This window comes from Tenrec ecaudatus, chromosome 9, assembly GCF_050624435.1.
Source record: "Tenrec ecaudatus isolate mTenEca1 chromosome 9, mTenEca1.hap1, whole genome shotgun sequence".
Lineage (NCBI taxonomy): Eukaryota > Metazoa > Chordata > Mammalia > Afrosoricida > Tenrecidae > Tenrec > Tenrec ecaudatus.
This window is the reverse complement of record NC_134538.1, coordinates 46855636-46867751: the sequence shown is the minus strand read 5'-3', so window position 1 is coordinate 46867751 and position 12116 is coordinate 46855636. Positions and strand designations below refer to the sequence as shown.

The following is a 12116-nucleotide window of genomic DNA, read 5'->3' as shown; positions in this document are numbered from 1 at the left end:
AGCTCCATGTGGCTTGTCCACATGAATGTCTCGCAGGAAGTGAGTGTGTGTCCCGCCTCCAGAGAGCTATTTTATCGCCTCCAGAGAGCTATTTATCTCCTTAGCGCCTCCAAATGAGGTCATCAGGCTTCGACCTGATTGACAGGCTACACTCCACTCCTCACTCTTAATAGTCTCAAGTTGACAACAGATTATGCATCTACCACAGTGAGTTTACTTTGGACATGTTATTGAGAGGGACCAGTCCCCGGAGGACATCCTGCTTGGTCAGATAGAAAGTCAGTGACAAAAGAGGAAGACCCAACTGGAGACGTACTGACTCCGCACAGACCACGGGGGTGGCGGCCGACTGAGCCGGGTTTCCTTCCGTTATATATTTGAAGGGGGCTTCAAAGAGTTAAGCTCTGGTGGTACAGTTTGTTGCAAGCTGGGCTGTTAACTCTCAGGCCAGCAGTTCGAAACCACCACCTGCTCAGAGAGAGAAAGATGAGGCTTTCTTCTGCCTTACAGATTTCCAGTCTCAGAAACCGACCGGGGCAGTTCTGTTCTGTCCTATAGGGTAGATAGGAGTCAGAACCGAAACCGACTTGATGGCAGTGAATTTGGTTTTTGTGTTTTTTTATCTTTAGGTCTTGTTTTCTCCAAAAGTTGGTGGAAAATGAAATTAAGAGATAATGGATTTTTTTCCACTGTTCTAGAGAAAAAAAAGAGACCCCAAATTCAAATATGTTTTTTTAAACATTTTATTAGGGGCTCATACAACTCTTATCACAATCATCAATTGTATAAAGCACATCCGTACAGTCCCTGCCCTAATCACTCTCAAAGCATCTGCTCTCCACCTAAGCCCTCTGCATCAGGTCCTTTTTTTTCTCTTTTCAAACATATTTTATAAAGACTTTTATTTCTTTAGACCTACGTATTAAACCTTAAAGAAAACAAAGATTGAGATGACTCATCCAGATTGGGGAGACCCTCAGCATGAGGCCACCATGGTGTCTGAAGATTCACAGCCATGGATGGGGCTATGGGAAACAAAGAAACTTCCCACAAAGTCAGGATTGGTGGCAGATCACTCCATCAGTGGCAGGTGGGACTAGAAGCTGGGAAGGGACCATGAGGGGATCCACAGGACTATTACCAATTAGAACAGTTCACAAGGTGGGTGCTGGGCCCTCTAATCAATGTGGTGGTGAGGTTATGACTCAGCACCCAAAGACCCTGTGCCCCAATTACCCTCAAAGACTTTTCCGGGCAGATCCAGAAAGGAAAGACTGCCTCCCCTTCATTGGCCAAGGGAGTTCCAGGAACACACTGGCTGCTGAGGACAAAGCTGCTCCCGGTGCTGGTCAAAGGTCAGAAAACTCAAAGGCGGCTGAATCGGTGCGTGCGGAGAGTTAGGGCTCCCAGACCTAGCACCTGACACACATTGTGCTGCGCTCCTCGCTCCTCCTCGGGAGCAAGAAGGAGCTTCCCAGGAGCTCACAGGGCAGGTCTGCCCTGTCCTACAGGGTTGTTTTGAGTCAGAAATGATTCCGTTGCAATAAGCCTTTTTTTTTTTTTAAACCACAGCATGCTTAAGAAAACTGAGCTCTAGGGTGGTCCAGTCATTTGCCCTGGGCAGCCAAGCACATTAGTCCTCCTCCTCGGAAAAGTCTGTGCTGGAGAGGGGAAGCAGGGAGAGAGGGCAGGTGGACCTCAAGAACAGAGGTGCTTGCATCTGATTCAAACAAACCTCACTGTGACTCCAGCTGGGCCTGGGCCTCTGGTCTGGCCTGGTTCAATCCCCTTTCAGTGGCAGGAAGCAGAGAGGTTCCTTGTGGGCCCTTCACACTCCCCAGATTCAAATCCTGCAAGCGCTCCGGGTCTGTTTCCCCATCTATGACATGGGGATGATGGAAGCAGCGCCTGCCTCGGGGGTGGTTATGAGCAATACAAGAGATAATCGGCATACAGCCTGGGGACCATTGCTGACCGGGAAGGAGCCCACTCAGTTGAACTGGCCACTCAGGTGCCAAGCCTCCTGCAAAAGATGTCCCAGGCAGACCCAAGTGGACCCAGACTATGGTCTCTGTTCCCCAGGATAGACATGTAGCATCCCCTTTCCAGACCTATCCAGAGTTCACCAAATTCTTAATGCTTTATGGAATGCATCCCTAAGCCTGTCCGCTGTAAGTATGCACCATGAGGGCAGTCATTAATGGTGGCTTCTGTGTCGGGCTGGGGTGCGTTCCCATCGCCTCCATCTCTTCTCCCCACCTCGCAAGACCCACTGCCCCTGCCAATGGAGATGATTCTGATCCGGAGACACCCCAGAGTATCAATCTTTATGGGAGCCTCATCTTTCTCCCATGGACGACTTGGTGGATTTGAACCACTGACCTTGCAGTTAGCAGCCTAATTCTTTCTTTCTTCCCCCTCCTTACCCCCTCCTCCCCCCAGCACCAGTAAGTCTTTATTGTTCATTGTATTTTCCCAGGGAAAAAGCGAGGAGAAGCCAAAAAGAAGCAGCCTGTGTTACAAAATGACACAGGGAAAGCGAAGTCCAGGTATAGCAAAATCAAACCCGTGATGGTGATGGGAGGGGTCCCCAAAGCCCAGGGGGCTCAGCCTCCCACAGGTCAGGAATGAGGGAAGGGATCAGGGAAACTGCAGACAAGTATTCCCTTTCCTGCCCGCCCTCCCTCCCCATCAAGTCAAGGTTTTACACAAAGCTTTGGTTTCTAGTAGGAAACAGAGTTACATTTGCTGGTCTCCTATTAAAGCGATCTTGTGGCCATTGGACATGACTCATGCACCTGCAAGACGTCTCTGAGTGACGTAGAAATACATCCTCCGGCTTTTCCACCGGAGGCCTACACGCCGCCGCCACGTCTCTCATGATCCCCGAGAAGTTCCAGCACATCTTGCGAGTCCTCAACACCAACATCGATGGGCGGCGGAAAATAGCCTTTGCCATCACGGCCATTAAGGGTGTGGGGTGAAGATATGCCCACATGGTGTTGAGGAAAGCAGACATGGACCTCACCAAGAGAGCAGGAGAGCTCACGGAAGATGAGGTGGAGCGCATGATCACCATCATGCAGAACCCACGGCAGTACCAGATTCCAGACTGGTTCCTGAACCGACAGAAAGACGTGAAGAATGGCAAATACAGCCAGGTCCTGGCCAACCGTCTGGACAATGAGCTCCGCGAAGACCTGGAGTGGCTGAAAAAGATCCGCGCCCACAGAGGGCTGCGCCACTTCTGGGGCCTTCGAGTTCGAGGCCAGCACACCAAGACCACTGGCCGCTGTGGCCGAACTGTTGGTGTGTCCAAGAAGAAATAGAGACTATCAACATTGTCTGTTAATAAATAGTTTATACACACACACACAAAAGAAATACATCCTCTGCCCTTCCCTGGCTTCCTCCCAGTCCCACTTTCTGCATGGAAGCCCCCAGTTGTGTGTGTCTACCCCATGAGCCTGAGATTGGAGAGCAGCGCTGGTCCATCACGGCTAGTAGGAACAGGCCTTGACTGAGAAGGGTGAGAAAAGGTATGCAGTTGTGGAGACACCCACAAACGTAAGGTGGATTGATGGGGTAGGAGTCAGAGGAGGGGGTTGGGTAGCACAGAAACTTTTTAAAAATCATTTCATTGGGGTCTCATAGCTCTTATCACAATCCATCCATCCATGGTCTCAAGCACATTTGTACCTATGTTGCCATCATTATCGTCAAAACATTTTCTTTCTACTTGAGCCCTTGGTATCAGCTCATCTTCTCCCTCCCCCATCTACCCTCCCTCATGAACACTTGATAATGTACTTTTTTTTTTTCAGGTCTTACACTGACCGCTGTCTTCCTTCACCCACTTTTCTGTTATCCGTTCTCCTGGAAGGAGGTTATATGTAGATTATTGTGATCGGTTCCCCCTTTGTCCCTCCCATTTTCCCCTTCCCCTCCTGGTATTGGTACTCTCAGTACTGGTCCTAAGGGACTTATCTGTCCTGGATTCCCTGTGTTTCTAGATCTTATCTGTAGCAGTGTACATGCTCTGGTCTAGCCAGGTTTGTAAGGTAGAATTGGGGTCAGGATAGTGGGGGAGAGGAAGCATTAAAGAACTAGAGCAAAGGTGTCTCCTCCTTGTGACCCTTCTGTGAGGGGATGGAACAGAAACTCTGACTGCAAAGAGGAACTAGGGCAGTGGTTCTCACCCTTCCTAAGGCCGCGATTCTTTCATACAGTTCCTCTTGTCGTGGTGACCTGCCAACCATAAAATTATTTTTGTTGCTACTTCATCACTGTAAATTTGCTACTGTTATGAATTGGGCAACCCATGTGAAACGGCCCTTCAGCCCCCATAGGGGTTGCGACCCACAGGTTGAGAACCACTGAAATAGAGGAAAAGGACACTAAAGAAAGGGTGATGGGTTCAGACCGCCTGCTTCCAAAGAAGCCCCGCCCCACCCCAAGCTGGTTCCAGATGCCTTTGCCTGGTGCAGAGCCGTCTGCAGAAGATGCTTTGCCTATTTTTCTTTCAGTACAAAAGAAGTTGGTAAACAATAAAAATCCCAAAAGAACGCACAGAAAGATCAACTTGTTATTTACACGAACTAGGCCACCAAGCAATCGCCCAATCAGTGACTTTTGAAGTTCTATGAAACCCAGACAGATATACTGACTCGAGAGGGCGGCACTTAGGGGAGATGAGAACCCAGGATCAGACATAGACATACCTCACACAGCAAGGTAGGTCTGCGGTGGTCTCACGAAACCCCATTTCCTCCTTCGAGATCCTGAAGCAAATCTGCTAAGGCAGCAGATCAGGACCCTGGCTTTGGGCACTCCAAAGAAGCCCTCGCTTGGATCTTTCTGGAAGCCAAGCAGGAAGGGTCCACAATGTTAAGAAAGTTTTTAGCCCTTACTTCATATAAGCCCTCCCTGGGCAGCGCAGGGCAGGACCAGGCAGCCGAATTTTTTTGCTTCTTTTCTTTTCGAAATAGCTTTATTGCAGACACAAGGGGCTTCGAGAAGTTCATGGAGTGAAAAGCTAATGAAATCGTCCCAAGAATATTTGGTGTCATTGACATACAAGTAGCAGACATATTTAACGCCTGCACTTTGGTCCATTGTGACGGAGGCGTGCCTCCGGAAAGCCATCTCCACCAGCAACAAAGTGAACACATCGAACTCCTACTCACGTCAACCTCGTGGCCGTCACCATCAAGCTGTGAGCTGCAGGGTTCAATTATAATGAGCTGTGATGGCGCAGTGGTGAGCTGCAAGATCAGCAGTGAGAAAGTCCCAGCCGCTCCTAGGAAGAAAGACAAGGCTCTCCACTCCCTTCAACAGGCCCGCTGTCGGAAACCCGCAGGGACAGCCGCACTCTCGGCCAGTGGGTCACCAGGAGTCAGCAGCAATGTGAGGGCCCTGGGTTTGGGTTTGTTGTGCTGCTCTTACTCTGCAACAGAGCAAGGACAGTTCCTCATGCTGTTTGTTTCTCTAAACAGATCACTGCCATAGATTTGACCCTGACCATAACGACCCCCTAGGACAGGGTAGACCGGCCCCTGTGGATTCCAGATTGTGCAACACTTTCTTCCGTCAGTTTACTGGCACATGATCCACAGCATATAATTCAATCATTCAATTATGTCAAGAATTACAATCATTACCACAATCAATTTCAAACCTCCCCCCCCCAGGAAATCACCTTGAAAATGAGCTGTGTAATCATATTCAGATCTAGTGCTCCCTCCCCCGCCCACCTTCACTGTTTACTCCTGAAATCCCCTCACCTCCCCATCTCCCCACCTCCCACCCTACAGCCCCACCGAATCCACTCCGTCTGTGCTTCATACACTGGGAAACCCAGCAGAAGTAACAACAAACAAAAACGAAATGCAGTGGGAAGAATAAAACAACAGTAATGCACGAAAGGACCTCCCTCCATCAGTATTTTAAAAGCCAGGATCAAGCAAGAGATCCTTGCACCTAGAACAAATGCAGGTTGGGTCTAGAGGAAGGTCAACTGGCCGAGTATCAAGTTTGATCCAGCCTGATCAGAATCACAGTGATCTCTGTTCCGTAGCAAGGCTGTTCCCGACCTTTCCCTGTGGCTCCGGGGCCCGCCAGGGGTTTACTCTGACCGGACGCTCCGCAGATGTGCTTTGGGCTCTCACTGGCCTCCACAGCCTTCCACAAACTGGGTGGTCACAGTTTAAGCTCTGATATGTTTCCCTTCATCATATTTGAATTTTGCCATTGTCATCCTCAGATCCTACAGGCTGGTGTACTTCTCCCATGTGAACTTGGTTGACTCCTCGCTTAGATGGCTGCTTGTTTGAATACAAGCCTCTAAGACCCCAGGTACTATCCCGATGGATAGCCGGGCACTGTCGGCCGTATTTACAAACTTGGCTGTAGCACCCGTGTCTTCATTTCATGAAGGCAGTGTCCAGCTGGCGGCCAGCAGGGCTCCTTACAGTCATCATAAAAACCAAACTTCCGTGTGGAAAACAATGGTTTGGGGAAAAAATGTTTTGCATGAGAAAAAAGCAAAACTCAGTGCTATCGTGTCACTGCGACACGGCGAGCCCTCATAGGTGTCCGAGACGATAACTGTTTTACTGGAATAGAAAGTCCGGGCTTTCTCTCAAAGAGCAACCGGCGATTTCGAACTGCCGACCACGTAGATCGCAGCCCAACGCGTCACCCTTACGCTGAGCTGCACATGCAGAACCTGTTGAATTGCTGTGTGCGTTCTCAACAAGAACAAGAGGGGAGAAAACCACCCATGGCCGCAAAGGTCCGATCCTGGGTGTCAGGAGCAGCTAAGGGCCAAAGGCTCATCCCCACTTACAGGCTGGCCTGTTTGCCCGGCGGCTGGTGTCTGCCTCCTCACTTGAACTTGCACCTTGTAGGAGGTGGCACCATGGTCTTTTTTATTGGAAGAGGTCCCAGTTAAGTGCTCAGTCCATGTGAGAGCAATGAGTGAAATACCTGGTGTACAGTCAACCCTTCCCCCGGCCCCCGCCCCAGACAGAGGCTTATTCTCCCACATAACATCCCCACCCCAGCTCTTCTCTTCACCCCACCCCTGCCTCACTCAGGGCTCCTCTGCCCACTGTGGAGGTCTCCCAGCTGCCAACAAGCATTTCTTCCTGCAGTGGAAGCCCACAGTCCTCCCTCCTGGGCATCTCTGGCACTCTCTGGTGCTCCAGTGCCTTCACTGTGCAGGCTGGCACGGGCAACGTGGACACTCTTGGCAGCCCAGGTGCACCATGCCAAGCAGAGGCTCACACCCGCCCTCCTCCGAGTATTAGCTACTTTTCCCCTGCCATATTTGCTTTAGGGATTAAAGTTAGTGGTGGAGCCTCCAATTTCCAGACTCATCTGTTCCTTTCCTGGCAGACAGCAGGGCATTTGTTAGTTTATTTTCCCAAGGCCCTGATAATGCCATTCCAGACCAGCTGGTTTGATAGCATCATTCAGCGGGCGGTCTCCTGAGACTGGAAGACTGGCGTCCTCACTCAGCTGACCCGCGGCTCCAGCATCCTTTCTTCACCACCGGCTTCTCCTAGGCCCACCTTGCAGCCCACCTGGCTTTTGGCTGCCGCTTTTCTCTCTTGGTTCAGTCCTGCCAGGACCCCGCATTTACCTGGCAAAGTCAAGGAGCGGGCCATTTCACGTTAGTGAGTTTGCAAAATAATGCCCTCTGACCCAAAGACTTTGAGCAATTCATTTTCAACCAGCGTTCAAAAAACAAGCAAACAGGGCCTCTTGAGTGTCAGCACAGAACTGTGCTCCATGTGTGCTCTGTTTCCTTTCTGGTCCAGATTTTTATTCATTTATGGAATAACAATTCAGATTGCCTGGTTTGTGTCACCATTGGTTTGTTGTCATTCTTGAGGATCTACGCAGCGGGGCACTTTCTACAGAGGTAGCTCAGGGACACTGCTCCGCGGAGTCTTCAATGGTTGCCATCTTGAGGCAGACTGACAGGCCTTTTTGCTGAGGTGCGGCTGGGTGGGTTTGAACCTCTACCCTTCCGTTAGGAATGCTTAATGTGGACTTAATGTCAACTTGAACCTGGATGAAGTGTAGGGGCGGGGTCAGCCTAATGATGTCTCGTTGGGGGTGTGGCCTTTTCAGAAGAGCAACACTGGCGCCCTCTATCTTTGCCCTTTGCCCTCCTGTTTGCTTGGATTCTGTGTCGGCTGCCAGGGGCGACCCCATGTGGGCCCCTGACACCCCTGGGAGCTGTCAGCACCCTGACGTTTCCCACCAACCTTGGCCCCACAAGCCTCTGCACCCACAGGCCTGTGACCTCCTGGCTTCCTGCTGCTTCTACATCGGAGTGCAGCCACGGGTGAGTCTGAAGAGGGCCCCACTCACACGCCCTGGTCCCCTAGGTTTGAGTTGAACTGGACTGGACTGGAATGCCTTCTTGATATGAAATTACTTCTTGATATAAAGTTCTTTCTTATACATATGTGAATGTCACTGGTTTTGTTTCTTTAGACAACCAACCTGTGGGACTGTTGAAAATAGCTTTATTGAGCTATAACTGATACACTATACACTGCATACACTAAAGTGTACAATCTGATACTCTTTGACTTAGGCACACACCCATAAAACCATCACCACAATCAAGACAATGAACACATCTATCACTCCCTAAGCTCCCTCCCACTCTGTCATTAGTGTTGCCCCTCCCTGTCCCTTCCCTGAAGCCATCGCTGGTCTGCTCTAAACGCCCCTTTAATGCTAAGATGCCTCACCCACTTCTACACCTCAATAAACACAGTATGATCAACATGATGGATTTTTTTTCCTTGTTTCACCTTTGTCATTAGCATCCTTCACGGAAAGCATGTCCACAAGGTTGTTTCTTCTGCTCACTAACTGGCCCCAGGGTTTTGCCATATACCAAGGTGTGTGGCATTTGGGAGTTTCGAGCTTCAATGCCAGCCAACTGTCTGGGCACAGTTCATAAGTAGACAACTGCAGCCTCCCACCCTGACACATCTATCCTGGCCCACTTATCCTTCCCTAACCCATCGGTGGCTCGAAGCAAGGCCTCTGGCAGTTTTGACCCCCAGGGTCTGTTTGGCAATGTCTTTAGACTACTTGGGTTGACATGGCCTGGGCGTGGGGTGGGAGTGGCTCCTGGCATCTAGTGGCACCTTGCCATTGAATCAGATCCAACTCATGGGTACCGTGTAGGCCAGAGAACTGCAGAGGGGAATCTCTTAAGCTAGCAAGTAGCAGGGAAACATGGAGCCAGCTAGCAAAAGGTCCATACGGACCCACCCCAATAAATGGGAAAATGAAACAGGCTGCCTGCCGGGCCTGCTGGGATTGGGGCCCAGCCTGACCACACATGTCACCAACACTCGCTCCTCCCCCCACCCACTGCCACCCTGGCTGGCTATCATATAAAAAGGCTTTCCCAAAGTGGCTCAGCCAGACCTGGAGGAGCCCTACCCTGTGACTGGGAGGAGGAGCCTGACCCTTGCACCGGCAGCCTGAGGGGGAAGCCCGCAGGGGCCCAGGTGTTCCAGAGCCAAATGGTGAAGTACGGGCCGCTTTATTCATTTTGCATGACTTGATGGTTTTGTTATTTGTTATTTTGAAAGCATGTGTAGCCACCCCTGAGAAATACAGGTAAGTAGAAAAGTAGATCGAAGAAAATGGAAAGGTACCCAGTCCCAAGAGCCCAGAGGAAACCCCCAGCCATGGTGTGGCTGGCCCTTCTCCACTCGCAGGGATGTTGACAGCATTTTGATGGGAACTAGGTGTGGGTGGGTGCTGTTGCTAAAACCTTTGTTTGAGGTGCCCAAGGGTACTGATGAGATTTTGACAGAAGGGGACACCCCAAAGGGCAGTAGTGGGTGTTTGGGGATCTAACCTCAGGTAGGACTTTGGTCTGGCTAGGAACAGCACAGTGGCACAGGGCTACCCAGGGCAAGTCACCCCAAAAGCTGCCCCATGGGGGAAAGACAAGCCCCTGCTTCCTTAAGGGTTTACAGCCTCAGAAACCCTGGAGAAGAGTTATATTCAGTCCTGTAGGGTCCCCGAGTTGGAAGCTCCCCCGCGGCGGTGGGTTCGGCTTGGTCTGACTGGCTAGACCCTTCTTCCTGGAAATCAACCCCTCACTGACTCTCCGCCAGGCCTGGGACCTCACTTCTCCCAGCCAGGCCTTCTCCCCTCTTCGTCGTGAGGCTTTGTCACCGGCCCCGTGCATCCCCCCCCTAACTGGAAAACGGCCGCACTGAGATTACAGAGGACTGCAGGCTAAAAATCCACCGCTGCCCTGCCCCCCCAGCCCATCACTGTTGGATAAGCATTCAAACTGGTCAGCTGCTCTAAAGGAGACACATGAAACTGCTCCCTAGAAAGATTGATAGCCATGGGGCCCTGGCCGTGGGTTCCGGGGACCCAGGCTCCAGTGGCAGTTTAGCTCCCTCCGGCCTGATGACGTCGGATATTTCCAAAGACGTCTTCTTAGCAGTCACAAGGTAGGGCGTCATAAAGGAGAATTTTCCAGAAAGGGCAGACCAGGCCCTCACCTGCCCCTCTCCCCCACAGTGAGGGCCCACTGAGCCTGCTTAGTTTACAAAATGCTGCCTCTGGCCTAAGGCAGCATTAGGGGTGGGGCTGATGCAGGGGAGCTGGGAGAAACTGGGAAGGTCCAGGCTCAGTCCAGGAAAGAGCCACCTGCTTCCAGGCTGCCCGCCCCCTTTCAAGACCCATTCTGGTTCCCTGGGGCCAAGCAGCCAGTTGGGTGGGACCCTGGAGGTGGCCCTTGTGCTGTCTTTGGGGCCTGACTTTTCCTTCTTCTACCTGAGGGCAGGTGGGAAGGGCACCAGGGGCTTCCAGGCTAGGTGGGACCTACCCTGTCCCAATTTCCCCTCATGGGGCTTCTCTGGCTCACAGCTTTAGAGAGAACTGTGACTTACTTCCTGCCTCTGCCAACAAAGGTACTGTTCATCCACCATGGCTGCTGCTGCTGCTGCTGGATTCTACCTCAGGCTGGTGGTGAGAAAAAGCCCCACTCCAAGGTGCCAGCCAGAACCCTCACCTCCACCACACCCCCAACTAAGGACTCCTCAGCCTCCCCTGGGCCTCCAAGGTTGGCAATGCGTAGATTCCTTCGAATGGGTTCCAACTCATAAGGAACCCCGTGCCCAACAGAATGAAAAGGTTTCATCTCGACTTTCTCCTTTTCGCTGACCCTCTACTTTACCAGTGTTTGTAAGGGTGCCAAGTGGCCCCAGCCTCTTTGTAGAACCCCTTCATTGTAGTGCTCCTCCCCAAACCCAAACCACTGCCATCGAACTGATGCTGGCCGGGAGCAGAAAGCCCCTACTTTCTCCCTCGGAGCGGCTGGGGGTTTCAACTACTACCCCACCAGGTCTCCTTTAGGCACCCAGAGGGAGGTGCAAAAGAAGCCTTGCTGGTGCCGTGCTAACCACTAGTCCAGCAGTTCAAATCCATCCACTGTTCTGCAGGAGAAAGATAGGCCTTTTCCTCCCATAATTGCTCAGAAATCCTGTGGAAGTCTCCTCTATCCTATTGGATAGCAAGCTGCTCACATGTTCAGCTGCTAATCGAGGAGAGGCCTGGGGTTTGGCTTCTGAGAACTCGGGAGCACAGTTCAACTTTGACTCACAGGGGGTCTGACACATGAGGCAGAACTGACTCAGGGCAACTGGTTATCTTCATTTTACTGAGAGGGAAAGCAGGGCTCCGAGGAATTAAACACAAACTTAAACCATAGGGCTCTGAGTCCGGGTCTGCTGGTCGAGACCTGGGCAGTACCTTATGCACAGGATCGAACCTCTCTAGGCCTCCGTCTCCTCCTCTGTTAATACACATATTAATGCCTACCTGGCAGGAAGCAGGATGTCCTTGTATACATATGCTGGGATTTGTGGCAAGAAGGGAATGAGAGCCAGTACCTGGCTTTTGGTAAGGACTCAGCTTTTTTTAAAAATCATTTTTTGGGGGCTCATAATTCTTATCACAATCCATACATACATCCACTGTGTTGAGCAACATTTGTACATTTGTTGCCCTCATCATTCCCAAAACATTTGCCTTTTACTTGAGCCCTTGGTATC

General features: G+C 51.2%; 1 pseudogene; it reads left to right on the top strand.

Annotated features, from left to right (window-relative positions):
* The first annotated feature begins 2184 nt into the window (after positions 1-2184).
* On the top strand, positions 2185-3356 carry LOC142455960 (small ribosomal subunit protein uS13-like; annotated as a pseudogene).
* The last annotated feature ends 8760 nt before the right edge of the window (positions 3357-12116 follow it).